Genomic DNA, 17,147 nt, shown 5'->3' with positions numbered 1-17,147 from the left:
ATTCGAGGAAATTTTTACTCTTACAAAGTTTCATTTGACACACCAATAAGCTTAAGACATCCTTCAACAACCACGAAAGCGAATAGATACGGGTGTATGCTGCCCCATTACGGTCCGCCATCTTGACGACTTTGGCTCATGGGCAGGCTATGTCAGAAACGCGCATGTACATTGGACATAAACCGGTTAAATTTCCGTCTCACAATGCTCTACGAATTTCTTCCTCAACGGGGCCTAAATAAGTATAACTTGGAAAACAATTCTGATTCGGTGATTAGTGCTTCTCTGCCTCCAAATGCATAAATGCATGTTTTATGACATGTATTTTATTTTTGCTTGGTGGCTTGATGTCTTACCTTTCATGAGTTTTGGCCATACCTATTCGGGCTTCTCTGTCCATAATATTCCCAATATTTAAATTTCACTTACCGTAAACCAAAATCCTCTGGTCTCGTCTGCCGGAAACCCCATTTTATCATAGGCAGGCCATTTTTTTTCTGTATTGCTTACAAGTACCTATATTTTTGATAACTGTTTGGAATATTATGTTAGGTAAAAACAAATCTAAAAATAGTAAAATAAAACATGAAGGATGGTGAAATTAAATGACTTACCATGTAGGTAATTAATAGAAAGAGTGCGATAGTAACTCCCTCCCCCCGAAGCTTGCACTCCTTCATCAGCAGGGGCGGCTCCAGCGCAGGGCAAGCCGGGAAATCGCCGCGCCGATGTTTTTGACCTTTATTTATTTTTGTTTGTCCAGTAGTCTTTTAAATATGGACATCAATGGGGAAAGTAACAATTTTATTGCAACGTATAATGCTGTGATTGTACCGTAAAATTGATCTTCAGCATTTGTAAACTGGTCCAAGGATAATTTATCAGCAGAGACAGGGAAAACTGAAAGATTTACTTCACGTTCAGCTGGAATCCAATATTGCTTCTGTGATTGGCTCGCAGTTTATTTGAAGGACTCTGAGCCAATTGGAAAAAAAAAACTTTCAGCCAAAGAAGTATCGAATCGCAATACATCCCAGTTGACAGGGCTCATAATTCAATAGCAAATGAACAGGTGGCATTTAATTTGCCCGAGTATGTGGAGTCCTCCTAGAGGTCGCTGAAAGCGCGAATTTTTTTCCAATCCATATTTAACGGGAAATTATATTAAAATATCCGAAGCTAAATGAGCAAAACAACCGTAGAAATTTTAAGTTTAAAAGTTGTGTTGAAAATTTTTGGAAGAGTAGATTTTTCAAGTCGTCCGGCGGAGGGTTTCCAAAACCAGTAAACGGCCCAGGGCCACAACTGTTCATCACTCGCTGCTGGCGTGCCGTCCAGCCATCTTTAGGGGCATGCATATTTCGCGAAAATATTTCGAGACTAGCTGAAAGTCAAAACACTGTAACGTCGTCTGTGTTTCGTGATTGGGTGAGTTTCTTTCAGGTACATGTCAATTGTTAAAACACCAATCACAGGCTTTTAGTGCGGAAGCAAACGCGAGGTGAGTGACTCTGTCAAATAAGGCTACGACTTTTCTCACAGACGGCCGCCAATCACAAGGAAGAAGACGGTGGTACGGGTATACCTTGTTGCAGTCTAATCGGCGTTCAGAGTTTTTCCGCGAAAAATGCCTGCCCCTGGCCATCGTGCATCGAAGTGCTCCCGCGTCAAACAGCCCGCGCGGACAGCTGGTTCATCCGGCGCGCGACTGTCGCTGCGCCACTTTACCGCCGGGCTTTCCTGTTTTTTTAATGTATGGCTGGCTGTTGATTTTCATCACCGACCAGCCAACCATCCCCCTTTCATTTACTTATTCTTTCTTTTTTTTATTTTTACTCATATTCCTTGAAATATCTAAATATTCTTGTAAGATTTTAGCCTTTCTTTCCATACTTGGAAATATGCACGTGCATTTTTATTTTTTTCATGTTGGCAGTAGTACATGCTGTACTCATAGTGTTCTCCAACCCTACTCTTTGTGAGGATTACTTGTGAATACTCTTTGTGAATGTAAATGACCAAAAGGATTAATATTATCTGGAACTGTATTTATAGTTAAACTAATGCTGCCACGTAGCCAAATATTCACCGTTATTCCTCTTAAAAATTATGCATTACCCTACCTTAGTGTAGTTGTCATAGATTTAGTACTGATTCTGTCTTTGTGATGTGTTAAGTGTGACAGTTGTATTGACTTTGACAAATCAGTGACAAATTTAAACATTTGCAAATTAACACCCATGCTTTACCCGGGACTCGAACCCAGAACCCCTCGAAACCGTAGGCCAGTGCGCACCCCACTACGCTACGGAGGTCGGCTCTAGCGGCGCGCTGTTTCGCAGCCTCGGGAGTGATCGTCCGTCCGGATAGCAATCGCGTGCCGTGAGTTACAGTTCCTCCTGGTGCGACACGGAATAAATTCGCCGGCACAAGTGATCAAGACCCTATCGAGCAAAAAAAAAAAAAAAAAACATATAATTCAACAGGTTCAAATCAGTTTTAAAAAAGTCTAATAAACATAATAAAAATTTCGTTTGGAAATAACGGTTATCAGAACTGATGGCAACGGAATGCCTTAAAATTACAACCGCTTTTCAAAGTATATTATTTTTTAATTTAATTAGAATTATTATTTTAAAATTATAAAATGGAATTTTTAATATTTCAAGTGTTAAAAAATTCTTTATTTGTTAACAAAAATATCCTAGATAAAGGATAAAATTTACTATAATATTTATATTAATTCAAGGAGAACTGATTAAATAAACGTAAGTGTAGACAAATGTTAATTTTCTCTACGTAATACTCTGACCAATTCGAAGTATTTTTTTTTGCCATAGTAATGCGCGTATTTAAAATAAGTTTTTATGACGTTCTTAAAATTTCGAGAGCAGTGTATGATTAACTTTGCAAGAACCTCGTCTCTGATGACAACGCTGATCGTTCTACTAGAACGTAAAAATTCCTCAGAGGAAAGTTATTTTTAGTCGGAAGTGTTGACAACTATGAGGTAGCTATAATATTAAATTTCAATATATTTTTTTAAATATTTAAGGCCAAAATTATATCCATTCTAGCACACAGATTTTATGTATTTATATATTTTTGATTAGTGATGCGAAATAGAAATAAAATGAATTTATCTAGTTAGACAAATGGATATTATTTTTTGGTTGTCATGAACTATTTATAAAGAAATAAATATTTTGAATACGGGTTTACAAAATATGTATTTATACAGAAACGTTCAACACACAATACTGAAACGTCCGTAAATTAACTTAAGTTCTAAGTTAATTTTGACGAATGTGGCGGTCGACGTGCGCGATGCTCAACGGGAGGTTGTGCGAGCCACACAGCGCCGTACTGCGGAACCCGTGGGAAACAACAGCCAAGCAGGAAGTACTCACGAGATTTCGCCGAACGGCGCGAAGGCTTCTCGAAGGGTTTGCGTCTCGATTTCCGGGCTCAGGTCACCGACGAATATGTGGTAGTGTTCTGTGGAAAACAAAACAAACAAACAAATGTTTCAGTGGACACAATAAAAATTTGTACGAAAACACATCAACAGTGAAGGTACAATTGTTTTCTAAGTAGCTATACTTAATGTCTAGTGAACATTAAAAAATATTTATCGATGATTTGGAACGAAAAATATATATGTTTCTTTCACATCAAGCTACCTTTTTTAAAATTAACTTTTAAGAAACATTATCTGGAAATAAAAAATTTGTAAAAATTGATAGTAGAAATTATTTCCAACGTGAGCAGTTGTATAACTTAATATGGTGTTAAAGGTACAAAAAAGTAAATGTTCTGTAGTATTTTTCAATTGAATAGATATTTTAGTAATAAGTTACGTTTGAGAGCCAAATAAAATTAATTATGAATCAATACCTGAACATCAGCCTCTCAAATGCAAAATTCATTCAAGTAAACTTCCGGTATAGATGATTACTGTTTCCAGTAGATTTATTACGTTTGTAATGAAATTTAAATTATTTCATGAAATTATATTATTTTATAATAAAGAAAAGATAAATGAAATTTTTATTTACATTAAAAAAATATATTTTTTCTTGAATAGATAATATATAAAAAAAACGTTCATTGAATATAGACTTTTTCGGTTTGCAAACAGTTATTTCCTCAAAACTGTAAGCTACAAAACTACTAATAAAGATTTGAGCAAGAAACAAATAAATATAAAGATAGTTAAATACACGATTATTTGAGTGGAAAGGAAAATATAAAAAAATATTGTAGAAACTAAACCCCTGTAGCTGAAGTGACTAAATGCATGGTCTCTTGTATGTGAACTGCTTAATAAAACACTATTGGCTGTTTTAAATTTATAAGTTAAAATAGCCTACATTAAATTAAAACATTTTTTTTTGTGATCATGACAGTATAATGGACCATAGATCCGTCTGAAGAGTCCTTAAAACATTTGTCTTAAAGCTACTTCTGAACAGACTTGGTGCTTATGTTTTTAACTCGAAATTTCGTGGGTTTCACCTTTCCTTTTCTCTTCCCAATTGTGGAATAATTAATCTCCATAATTTATCTTATAAACTATAGGAAACTAAACCATTTTTAATGTACATGAGTTTGGTTTAAATCTTGTTTCGTTGATATAAATAATAAGTGTAGCAGATTCTGTAGAAAGAATCTTGCTAAAGTGACAGTTACATGGAATGTTTCGATAAAGTAATTTACTTCAGTGAAAACGTCGACCTGAATAGGAGAAAATGTTGCATGCTTAAGAAATTTCACGAGAAAGAAGTAAAAACTTATTTCATTACAAATGTAACCAAACTACTAATGTTTCAATGAATTTTTTTTAGTTGCAGAATGTTGAAGTTTTCGTTGGCACTGTGTACAAGCATGTTCCATTCGCATTCACCGAAAGTACGTTGATTTATATCTGAAGGGTGGCACATTTAAACGTCTTAAGTGCACTTCTTGCAATATAAATTTATTTTCAATTTTTTTTTGTTTTTGTTTTATTTAGGATAGTTTGTCACAGTTATGGAATGTATACTTTTGCAAGTATGTTTTCTCGAACACTGAAGTGGTACTTATAATATGAAATGTGAACAATTCAACATATTATCATACAAATACGCAATAGCACCTAAATATGTTCTCCTGTAAAATTCTTTATAATAGTACTTACAAATCTTTTCCTGTGCCACCATTCAAGCTGTGTTTGTAAAATTCAATTTAAAAAAAAAAATACTGTATGAGTTGTTTAGAAAATAAACGGAGCCTTGAATAAGTTTCGTGCTGTAACGTTTACGCCTGGTTTATTTGGCAGTAGTAAAAACAGCGGGAGACGCTAGACAGGTTTTTTTTCCCTCCCGTAAACGAGTGGCGTGAAACTTGTTGTGGGAAAGAATCGCCGCTGCACGGACGGGAGATGCAGTTCAATCACGTGGCGCGCGGAGGTGCAAACGCGACGCCAGGAACGAGAGAGCGGTTCATCACGCAGTAAAACGCCGCTTCAACCAGCTCTAAAGCCCCGGCGGAGCAAAAGTTTTTATTGGCCACCGGCACCTGATTGGCACGGCTCGAATAAGCCTCTAGGAACACACATTAAGCTTCCTTCCCCTCTCCCCTCCCCCGTCAAACACTTCCCCCCCCCCATCCACTCCCTGGACTAAAATCCATCCCTCTTTCGGGGCTGTTGTGAGTTTTCTGATGCTGTAGCGCGTCTCATCCTAAGTTTGCAGTGTGCAGTTGTAATGGGCATCCTCTCTCTTCCCAACACACGATCCCTGTCATCAGTCCTCGTTTCGGTGTGCACTGTTGCCAGATATATACCATAGAGCACAAACATTTTAGTCACAACTATGTTAAGTTTCAGAAAAAAAATAATTTTTTTAAGTTCATTAAACTTAAAATTATTTTTTAGATATTTTATGGCGTAAATGGAAATTTTAAATAGAAAACATTGGGGAAAATCCATCCTTTTTATTTTGTCACAGGCATAGTGTAATTTTTACTTGTAAGTAATTAGAAACGAACGATTGCATCATAGTTTAAAATGTATTTGTTACTATTTGACTCAGTTCGATCATAGCATATGAGTTAATATGACTGATTTGCAATAGTGTCAGGCTGCTAAAAATAGTTTCTCATGTTAAACAATTGTTTTTTTTTTCAGAATGACTACAGCTGTAACTATTCAATAAATATAAATTGTTTTTATTCTTTAAAAGATCGAAAAAAAATATACTAAAAAATAAAAAATAACAACTGTTTTCATTTACGATGGCAAATAAAATAAAATAATTTGATTGTAAATAGGCAATATGATTATTTAGTGGAACGCAACTATTCTATTGCGCTTGTACTAGAAATCTGGCAACAGTGCACGCCATTTACTCTGTACTGCAAACTAGGTGTGCGACGCTTCATACCTAAACACGTCTACGATAATGTTATCCTTCTGCCAGAAATATCTTCTTGCCGGGCAGCGAAGCCCCATTATATGCTTATCGATTTCTTTTTTTAATCAGTTGCACGGCGTTAGCTCCTGCGCTAACTTTATTCGCTTTTCGCGAACATCAAAGAGAGCTAAGCCCTGCACACGGTGGCGAATTATCGCGCGGTCATTTTCGAAACGAACGTTTGGCTATTGTGAAGTGTTCGTTTGGCTGTCACATGCCATCCTCAAGCTAGATTTTGTAGTCCCTGACGGTTGTAATAATTTGACGTGCGGGCAGAACCTAGGAGACTTATTGCAGGAAGTCTTCTGTCAAACTGTCATAACTTGAAAACCGCGACAAAGAGAAATACAAGATACGTATTTTAAACTAACACAGCTATAATATGAGACCAATCGTAATTGTGTTAAAAAAAAATATTGTGACATTTCAAAGTTGTACGTTTCTCAACTATGGCAATTAAAAGTTATATTTTTTTCTAAATTATGATGTGATTTTAAAAGTTGCGATGTTCCTTATCCGTGATTTTACAAGTAACGATTGTAATTTATCGTGCGTGTCTTACTTATTACGGTTATGAGAAAAAAGTTTATTTTTAAATAATTCTAATATGAGTGTTCTATGTCATTACTTTCTAAGTTATGCGTGGAAATCGCAGGAGAGGAGGTACCACAACTTACTGGAGATAAATGCGAAGTTGAGAAAAAAGAATGTTACCTCTAGAAAACCATAAATCATCAAACAAAGTCCATTACGTTCCCAACGTGTGGAGGAGTCACTACCAGAAATCGAACCTAAATCGCCAGGCCACCGAGGCTCTTGACTGTCCAAATAGTTTTAGGACTGGGCGTCCTAGGATGCCCAGGCTGAATCTTACCTACACTCGGACATACATAACTACTCTACTCTGTCAGAAATTGCAGTAAATTGATAGACTTTTCAACGAGGAATTTATTGCAAATAAACGAAGTGTTCCACGTATATTCAAATAACTGAATCTTTGTAGAAACCATGCCGTAATTTGACTTCCGAGTTGCATGTTTCGTTCTAAATAAAGGTAAACACACAAGTGCAAAAATATACTTAAACAGTTTTTTTAATGTTTGTTAATGTACTAATAATATTCTTTTGAAATCATGTTTAAAGTAAGTAAACCCAGTGTCCGTAAATTTACGAAGATAGCCGTTAATTTGCGAAGATCCCTGGATAATTTGTAACCACATAGTTCTTCGTAAATTGAAGGTGAAGATTTTTAACAGTGTACTTGTATTTTTTGAATAAAAGTATTCTTGCTTGCAAGGAACGTTTTACTTAAGTAATTTGTTTTTGTTTTAATATATTTATATGGAGTCAGGGTTGACTGTATTAGATTAAATATCTAACTATAATGGTTTTACATTCATCAGTGTTGGTATTTATTTATATTTATGCCTTTTACCTTTTATTAGTTTTAAAACAGACAAATGACAAAAACTCTTCAGAATATTAAAAAGGCAGTGTTACGGTTGTATCCCAACAAGGAATATCGCCCTTAGTGTTACCGCACTTCTATGCCCGTAAAATACGTAAAAAAAATTAAGAATGCCCAAAGTATTTTAGACACTGTGCAAAAACAAGGTAACGAAAACAAATTAATTTTGCTTTCTTTACAGAATCGCCAATTTCAAACACTGATTACATGGCTTGAGGCGGCTGAAAGACTCAGTTATGTCTTTAGATGCCTTGTGTTTGCTCTAATTTTTATTTATATTAAATATTAAAAATTTTAATTCTTTGATGTCTAAGATTAAAATTAATCTGTTAAAGCCTGTTTATTTTTAATTAATAATAATTAAGTGAGTGTTATTTAAGTTATAAAGATTCTCATTATTGAAATTCACTGAGTGAAGATGCACGGTTTAAAGTATCAAGAAAATGAGAATTTTTGGGTCAAGTATGAGAAGTTTTTATTTTATCAGGAATTTTAAAACGCCACTTGAAATGCACACGTCACACAAGTTCGTTGAAAATTCTCTCCGTGTGTATGGATTCGTCAGAAACCAGCGGCGAGGAGATAAAGAGAGTAAATAAATAACCCGACAACCCGGATGAAGCAAACACGTGGGCTCTTCCATGGACACCTCCTCCCCCCTCCCCTCCTCCACCCCTTCACAAACCCAAGGCCTTCAGTAATTCGTGACAGATTGTAGGCGGCTGCGAAAGAGATGGCCGTGCGGGGAGCAGGTCAATATAGAATTTTTTTTCACCCTCTCCCCCTCCCCCCCCCCCCAAGTCCCCAGCCGGCAGCTGCCCAGTTGGCGCGCTGGCCCCCCTGATGAAGACGGATGATGGCCGATATGAAGAGCGGCCCCGGTAGGCGCATCGGGAATGAAAAATGTCCCCGGGACGCTAGACGAGGACTAACTGTGTTGTGTCAACCATCCAGAAGGTGGCGAGGTGACGGTGAAATCGGTCGGCGTGACTGATATTTTTGTGGTGACAAACGCATTGAGAACAGCACGTTATTAAAACTCCTGTGGCCAAATCGTCAACAGGAAATATTTTTCCTTATTTTTAAAAGACGCTAGCAATGAATCGTAGCTATAAAATGGAGTAACATATTGTGATAAAAAAATTTTCTCTCTCACTACTTGCTTTCATTGCCTTATCTTCTTCTTCTTCTTTCATATATATAAAAAAGAACGTATGTTCTTCTTCTATGCGTTGAAGCATCGTTCATCCGACTGAGTTGAAACTTTGCACACTTGGCCTTCGGAACAAGGGAATGGTCACTGTATAAGTGAGATTTCGATAAAACAAAAGCTTAAAGCATAATTTAATTATTCTTGATGAAAATTCCCCATTTCACCGTCATAGTACAGTCTAACCACGAAAGAATGGGGTCTTTTCAATGTAGTTCACTCGGTACGAGACAGAGCGTGTGAGTTGCATGCAATCAACGAGCTATCGATGTTGGTATTGGACTATGCGAGCGCACTCTATACAGTAATCAACTTAACCGAATATGATATAAGATTTAAAACGTCTTTAAAGAAACTTTACTCATCGCCGCTTTGTATGTCTGTTAAGTAAATAAGTAACCGGTAATATCCTTACAAATAATGGTTTTCAACTTAAAAAAAACATCGTTTTATACGGAAAATAAGTTTGTGGGCAATATCTCACACTGTTAAAAAATAAATAAAAGTTATTATTATTATTTATATTATTATTGGACCTTCGAAACACGATGAAGTCTACTTTTTAAGTGAGATTATGATAAAACCAATCCTTAAAGTAGAAATTAATTTTTCTTGATAAAATTTCGCCATTGCATTGATAACTCATCATTCATTCGATATCTATTAAATTTTAGACGCTTTACCTTTGAAACCATAGAGGTATTAATTAGTCTATGGAGTGGTTTCTGTTCTAAAGTTGAAGTCAACTGGTTAGCAATTGGATAGCAAACAAATCGTAGTTGTATAAAGGCTAATATGCTATACATTTGTTTAATAGTTTGAAAGGAAATCACTAGGAAGAATCATAAAGATGCCATCATGTAATGAATATTGCTGAACAAACCTTAAAACAAACCTCTGCAATAAATTAGAATTAAACTTCATCGTAGGCAAAAATTGTTTTGCTATGCAGAAGTAAAGAGTGTGGGGGAGGGAGGAGTTTTATTTCGTTCCGATTTAGACTTCAAGTATTAACATGGTAAAGATTGTATACACCAATTACTTCCATGTTTAAAACACGAAACGATCATCAATGTATAGGTGAGATTTCGATGAAACAAACCCGTAAAGCAAAAATTATGATGGCGCGCGAGTAGTATCGAATAATTACCAGTTACGCTATTTTATATCAGTTCCTCTTTTCTATTGTCCGAATAATAATGATGGCGAGCGAGTCCAGAGAGATATACAGAAAGATAAAGAAGGAAAGATATATAGATGAAGAGAGATTGAAAATAGACTGTTAGTGTGATGGAGTGAGATAGAGAGGAATAGAGATATATAGAGGGAGTGATAGAGAAATATAGTAATGAAGATAGATATAGATATATAGATATATTCACAGAAAATGTATAGGAAAAGAGAGATATAAGAGAGTGATGTTTATAAAGATTTTTATATTAAAAGAAATATATATATAGACAAATATATAGAGAGATAAAAATAAAGGGTTAGATGTACAGAGTATTAAAGAGCTATATTTATAAGGGTATAGATCGATTTATAGAGATATAGAGAAATATGGATATATAGTGAGATGTAGAGATTTATAGAGTTATGGACATATAGTGAGATATATAGAGGATGTATATATAGTGAAATATAGAGATATATTGAGAGAGATGGAGTGATAAAGAGAGATGAATAGAAAAATATATAGAGATATTAAGATATACATAGAGTTACTTAAGTATAAAGAGTTATAAATAGATAGAGAGATGTATGTAAAAAACTTTAAAAATAATAAAAATAATTAAATAGGCATTGCAACGCATGCCGGGCATTAGCTAGTTCCATTATAACTTCCTTGCCCTAGTAAATACGGCGTAAATAACATATAAATGTTGTTTTAAACGTAATATTTTCTATAAAACAATTATTTACAATGTTTAAAGAAAACTCATTTTAGAAATATCTTTAATTGTGCTGATAAATTACATACAACATATGTATTTAAATATTTAAAGACATTGTACAGAGATATTTTTGCATTGAAATAGATCAAAGCTAGGCTATTTCAAAACTCAGATAACGATTGTAGTAATGATCTAAAGACGTTTATAGGTTATACAATATAGATAATTTTTTGAAAATTAAATTTGATAAGTTGTACAATTGTACAAATGGGCGTAGTAAAGGCAAGTCTTTATTAGCTGTAATAAAAAAATAATGATTGGAGCAATGAGAAGTACTGAAGACAATTTAAATTTGCCCGAGTGTTTGAGTACTGCATAACTGCATAAATTGTTCAACGCATAGTTATATATTCTGTTCGAACAATCATTATTTAAGAGAACTTTAAAAAAATAACTTGTATTTGGAAGTAATTTTTTTTCTGCTTATTTATTGGGGCACGGAGGGACATCATTTTTAATTACTTTATTTTCCAGATCCGAGTGCGACTTTCTTTCATGAAAATTATATCAATCGCGAACTTTTACCATTAAGTAATATAATTTGCATTTCTCGCAAGGCCCCGCAGGTTCGAGCAAGTGGATGTTAATTCATCACGCGCGAGGGTGAAGTTTTCCGGGGGCTTGTGACGTCCCTTGGGGGGGGGGGGGGGGGGGGGTTTGTCGGTCTGCGGGATCCCCGAAAAAACGACTCGGAGTCCTCCGAAACTCTCCTCCCAGCCGCCTCCCACTCCATCATCAGCACCCTTTTCTTTCCTTCTCGCTCACCTCCCAGCTCACCTTCGTCCGGTCGGTAACCGGGTCGCAACCCCGCGCTGTTCTGGGTCGACGAACACCGGTGCTGAGAGCCGACGTGTGAAATTCCCGCTAAGCTTCGCTCTTGTGCCCTTGAGAGGGTATGCATTTATACGTTCTTACTGCATTTTTTAATGTTGCGATCTTGCAGGAAAATTTTAATTGAAACAACTCAATAATAGCATATTTAAATAGTTTCCAGTTTTTAGGAAAACAATTTCACTCAAAAACCTCAAAAAAATCTGACAATTCAAAAATGTAATTTTTCGAAGTGTAATACCCCTAGTGTCTTAAAGAATAATTAAATAATAAAGTTAAAAGATTTGGAAGCTTTGATTACTGAGGCCCTCAATTAATAACTATAAAAGTCAACAACAGAGGCGACACTAGAAGTAAACAAAGAAAATTTAGGGACTCCCTACAAATACTTGGGAGTAAAAGGATCGTTATTATATATTAAATAAATAAAAACAACTGTTACGTCTATAGACTTCCTTATTTTATTAATCATTGTTCTTTTTTTTTGATAGATTAAATTTTCCTTAGTAAAGACTGTTTTTCATTGATAAGTGATCTTATTTACATAACTCACAATTACACTTATTATATGATATTCCTTAACGTTATTTACGATAGAGCCGGCCCTTAATGTATAACAAAAATTAAAATATTTAACAACAAGACTGAAATTAACATTGGTAACTTTAAAGTTTGTACATATAGTCCTTCCAAAACATAATATAAATTTCTTCTCCTCGAACTGCCTTTTACTGTCCGCTGTCTTAACTGGGTTACACTAATCTTGGGTTCGTGAATAAAAAGATAGAATTATGCGGGTATCACCCGGGGCTGTAGGTAGACGGTGATCAAGGTAGTAGGCCTAATGATGTTGGATACTGCGCAGGAACCGACTCCAGAGGTTCTGGCAGAGGATTTTGGTTGCCCCAAACTTGGAACCCTGTCTGAAACAAAAGTCCAAATTCCAAAGAATTAGACCTGTTTCCAGACAGTATACTTAAATGGCGCAAAAGGCCAATAGAGGGAAATAAAAGGGGGGGGATGACGTCAAGACTTACCAAAACAGGGTGTTGGTCCTGGCGCTCAGGAGAGGGCGTCTCGTCTCCGCAAACCCGAACCACGATTCGCGGTAGCCACGGAAGTCATCATGATTAAATAGAAAATAATTTATATTAGAATACTAAGTTTCTCTACTATTAACTAAACTACTGACTGGTTAATAATAATTTTAGATAGGGACTCCATCCCTTAGTCTGAGCAGACTACATAATATACGATGTCGATGATTCACCGAAGATCGCAGATACAAACGGTACCAGTCAGTCAGGAGGCGCGCACCGAAGTAAGTTCAGAGCGGGATCTCACCAGGATATCATAAGCGCGGGGTCTCTAGAGAATGGGAGGGGGGTAGGCTCTGAGCCGAAAATTACCGAGTCCACCCGAAGGTGTCCGGCATAAAAAAAATTAGATCTTACTGGAGTGACTGCGCGACTGAGGCGCTATCTTTTGGTGGCGAGAGGAAGTACTAATAAATCAACTTGTGACCGACGAGAGTGTCAAGCTAGGGCGTAATGGAGTAACCAGTGGTGCCACCTAGCGGCCTGAGACATAAGGAGGGGAGAGAGGTTGTCGTTACCTCCGCGCGAGCGCGGTAGTGTCGGCGCTGCCGACGCCTCACCCGTGGCATTAGTTACCACAGCCGTCGCTAGGTGTCGTTAAGGTGCAGAATCGTAACTGCGGCTGTGAAGCCTGAGATGGCCTTGAATTCGGTTAACGCACTCGAGCGGTCGTCGCTCCTAGCCACTTCTGAGAAGAGAGGGTGGGTGAGCAGGCGGGGGTGGCTTCAAAAAACGCATGGTCTGTGGGACACAAGGCCCACGGGATTCTCCTGTCGTGTCTTGCTGCTAGTGAACCTTATACCGATTCGTGACAGAGTTAGCAGGGCTCAGCACTGCTTCACAAGCTGCTCTTAGCAAAAGGAGACCCGCGAAGAAATAACGTTACCGGCTCCGACGTGCCTGGAGGCGGGAGAAATATTAGCCAGAATGCTAGCCTAGCATGAGGCTGGGAAAGAAAATCAGCTCGCCTCTGAGAACAGAGGCTGAGGGCCTGGCCGTAAAGAAAATAAGATGAGAGAGAGAGAGAAAAAAAAATATATTATATTTCCAAAAATATTTAAGATTACAAAATTTTTAAATAAAATGTGCCTAAATACCTAATACACGGCACATACTCCCCCGCGTTAAAGCGGAGCTTAGGGGAAAGCAAAAACAAAAACCAAAAACTTCAGTAGGACGAGTTACCAGGTTCGCCTGTATCCTACTACTAACATTTGACGCACGGCTGTGGCGCGTCGGCACCTGCAGTCGCGTTGAGTTAAGAGAGGTAGTCGGGTCGAGATAGAGGCAAATGAATAAACGTTTTTGTTAATGTAGGTGGTAATACCTTACAGATAATCTCAATTACTAGTGGGGTCACTTTAACCTTTTTATTAGAAAAATTCTTATACTAAAGAAATTTTATAATTATAGATAATTATTGTGGGTGCACTATTAATAAAGTAAGTTTCAAATATTGTTATGTCAAGAGACTCAAAATAAAATTTTAATATTTAGCATTGATCAATCTAAAATTATATATAATGATCACACATAATTAGTTAATAAAGTAAATATTGAATTACGTCGATCTCAGATGTTGGACATCATGTAGCTTCACAAGTGGGCACTGTGAGGGAAAGCCGAAATTACTGAGGCCAAAACAAGGGAAATGCGTCCTTGAGCACTCAGCTACATATGGGGATTGGAACCCCTGTATATGGGTATGGTGACCCGTAACTTACAAACTAAATGGGAATGAAAACCCCTGTACATATTAGTTTGTCCATAAGAAGTCGAAGGCATGGGTCCAAGCCCGGCACACTCTGACGATGGATCAAACTAAATTATATAATTTTATACTTGCTCAAAAAGCTAAGTACACCTCAGTCCCGAAAACTACACTTGTTAACTTACATAGGATCAATATGTTCAAGCTCTGATGGTTGATCAGACCAACAGGCTGAAGCAAAGATACCTACGAGGGAATTTCACCCTGAGTTAGATCGGGTTCGAAGCCCGAAAGATCAACCAATTTAGATGAATTTAGAAAACAGATTAAAACAAATACAGACTGTGTAAAAACTATAATATTTAGATTTTGAAAAATATTTTATTTGATAAACTATATTTTAAAAGTTCAGTTCTCCAGTTATTAATTGTAGTCATAATAAAATAATAATTAATATTAAACCTCGCACTCAAATTTAATTAATATAAATATAAAATCGTAACATCCAATATTATAATCGTAATAAACATAAGTAAATTTAACTTAATTAATTTCGCCGTCGGATCTTCCATGGCGGGCACAAAAGTTCACACTGCCTGAGAGGGGGTTTGAACATAGGCCGTCCAAAGATGAGTGGTGGGAATGGAACCCAAAAAACACTCGAAAACGGTCATGAGATATTTCACTCAGAGGACCAGGTCTTGGCTCATTGGCTCAGAGGACCTCTCGCGATTTAACGCCTGAATATAGTGCTGCACTGTGGCGAGCGTGACCTAGTTCGACTTTAGAAATACACAAAACTAAACCTTAATGCCACCTTGGAAGTCACAGTTGCAAAACCAAGTATAATAATATTATCATAATGATGTAAAATAGCTACTAATTTTGGAGTGAGTGAGCAAGACAATTAAGAGAATTAAAAAAAACTTTAAATATCTAGATGCACAAATGTATCAGCTACTGTGCTCAAATTCTATTTACGTAGCTGTGCAGTGAAACAAAAATTAATTCTTCATGAAAATAAAACAAATTATAAATCTTATTGAAACAATAACACAAAATTAGTTAACACTCAATACAGTCTGAGAAACTATGAATATGCAGTTCAGTTACTGGTTAAAATAGTCAATGTAAATAAATGGACTTACTTCACATCCTAGGCAATCATATCCTCCGTACTAGCTTATAAAAAAACAGTTAATTAACCTACACCATAATAACTTAATTTAGGAACCTTTCGTCGAAGGCTAAAATGAATACACCTTTCATTGGGTACTCAGGAAATAAATCTAAACAAAAGCTAGGCACATGGATGGATGCAAATCTTGGAAAAGTAATAAACAATAATCAATAGCATCAATGCATACATTACTTTTAAAGTTAAATTGACTGTGAACCTGTATGTATAGAATACGATAAATTTATATTTCTTATTATAGTCATTAAAATTGTCTCTGACCTTAGATAAATTTGCAAGATAAACTTCTCGTAAATTTGAAATCTTTATATGTTCTGAATAATGTCTAGTAAAGCCTACTTGGTACACTAGTAAATAGCGTAACTATGCTTACATTAATTCTAATATTAAATGATCGGCGTAAAGTAGTATTAAAATTAGAAGGTTTATAAATTACTGTCAATACCCCTTTTAAATGTTATGAAACTACACATGAGGTTTTTCTTAAAATGTTAAATATAATTATGTATAGATATATATATATAACACAGCATTTAAACATTATATGCTCAAAAAATGAAGATACACTTAAATATAGCTTATGATTAAAACAATTGCTTTTTTGCGTGGGAAGTATGTGCCTTCATAATTTATTATTATTATTATTACGCGCGTCGGGAAATGAATAGTGTACTCGGGTGTAACAAGCTGTCAGGTTAGCTTGCACAACGGGGTACCTACAATGAACGTCACGTCAGCCGGCAGGACTGACCTTGGCGCGAAGCGCCTTTAACTAGGGGTGTGGGGGGGAGGGAGTATCTTGTCCAGCGGACACGTCTCTGTTGATAAGCCACGCGCGCGGGCTGAGTCGCGTGGGTGGGGAGCCAGCTGCCTCTCGGCTCGCGCCCAGATGTAAACACAGAGACTGAAGTGCAGCAAAACTTATGATAATTTTAAAATTCAAGGTTCAATTTAGCTACTACGTGTATCAGCGGACAGTTCACAAATTACTTACTACCACAAGATTCTAAGTGACAAAAAAATATAAAAAAAATTTTTTATTCAATTTTTTTTTTTTAATTTTAATTTTAGGTATGACCTTTCAAATAGGTATGCCTATAGACGTAACCATGCTCTGCTACCATTTTGTAATACCCCTAGTGTCTTAAAGAATAATTAAATAATAAAGTTAAAAGATTTGGAAGCTTTGATTACTGAGGCCCTCAATTAATAACTATAAAAG

The 17,147-nt window shown here is 36.2% G+C and overlaps 1 protein-coding gene across 2 annotated transcripts in view; it reads right to left on the bottom strand.

The window, feature by feature from the left end:
- LOC134530605 (cytotoxic granule associated RNA binding protein TIA1) overlaps nucleotides 1-17,147 on the bottom strand; it is a 717,211-nt gene that overhangs the window by 331,574 nt on the left and 368,490 nt on the right. For both annotated transcript variants that reach the window (XM_063365590.1, XM_063365591.1), the window contains exon 2: nucleotides 3,411-3,498. The gene's annotated coding sequence lies outside the window, so the exon portion shown is untranslated. The remainder of the gene's footprint in view (nucleotides 1-3,410; nucleotides 3,499-17,147) is intronic.

The sequence above is a fragment of the Bacillus rossius genome, chromosome 3 (assembly GCF_032445375.1).
Source record: "Bacillus rossius redtenbacheri isolate Brsri chromosome 3, Brsri_v3, whole genome shotgun sequence".
Classification (NCBI taxonomy): Eukaryota; Metazoa; Arthropoda; class Insecta; order Phasmatodea; family Bacillidae; genus Bacillus; species Bacillus rossius.
The sequence above is the reverse complement of the archived record's forward strand: the minus strand, read 5'-3'. Positions and strand labels throughout refer to the sequence as shown.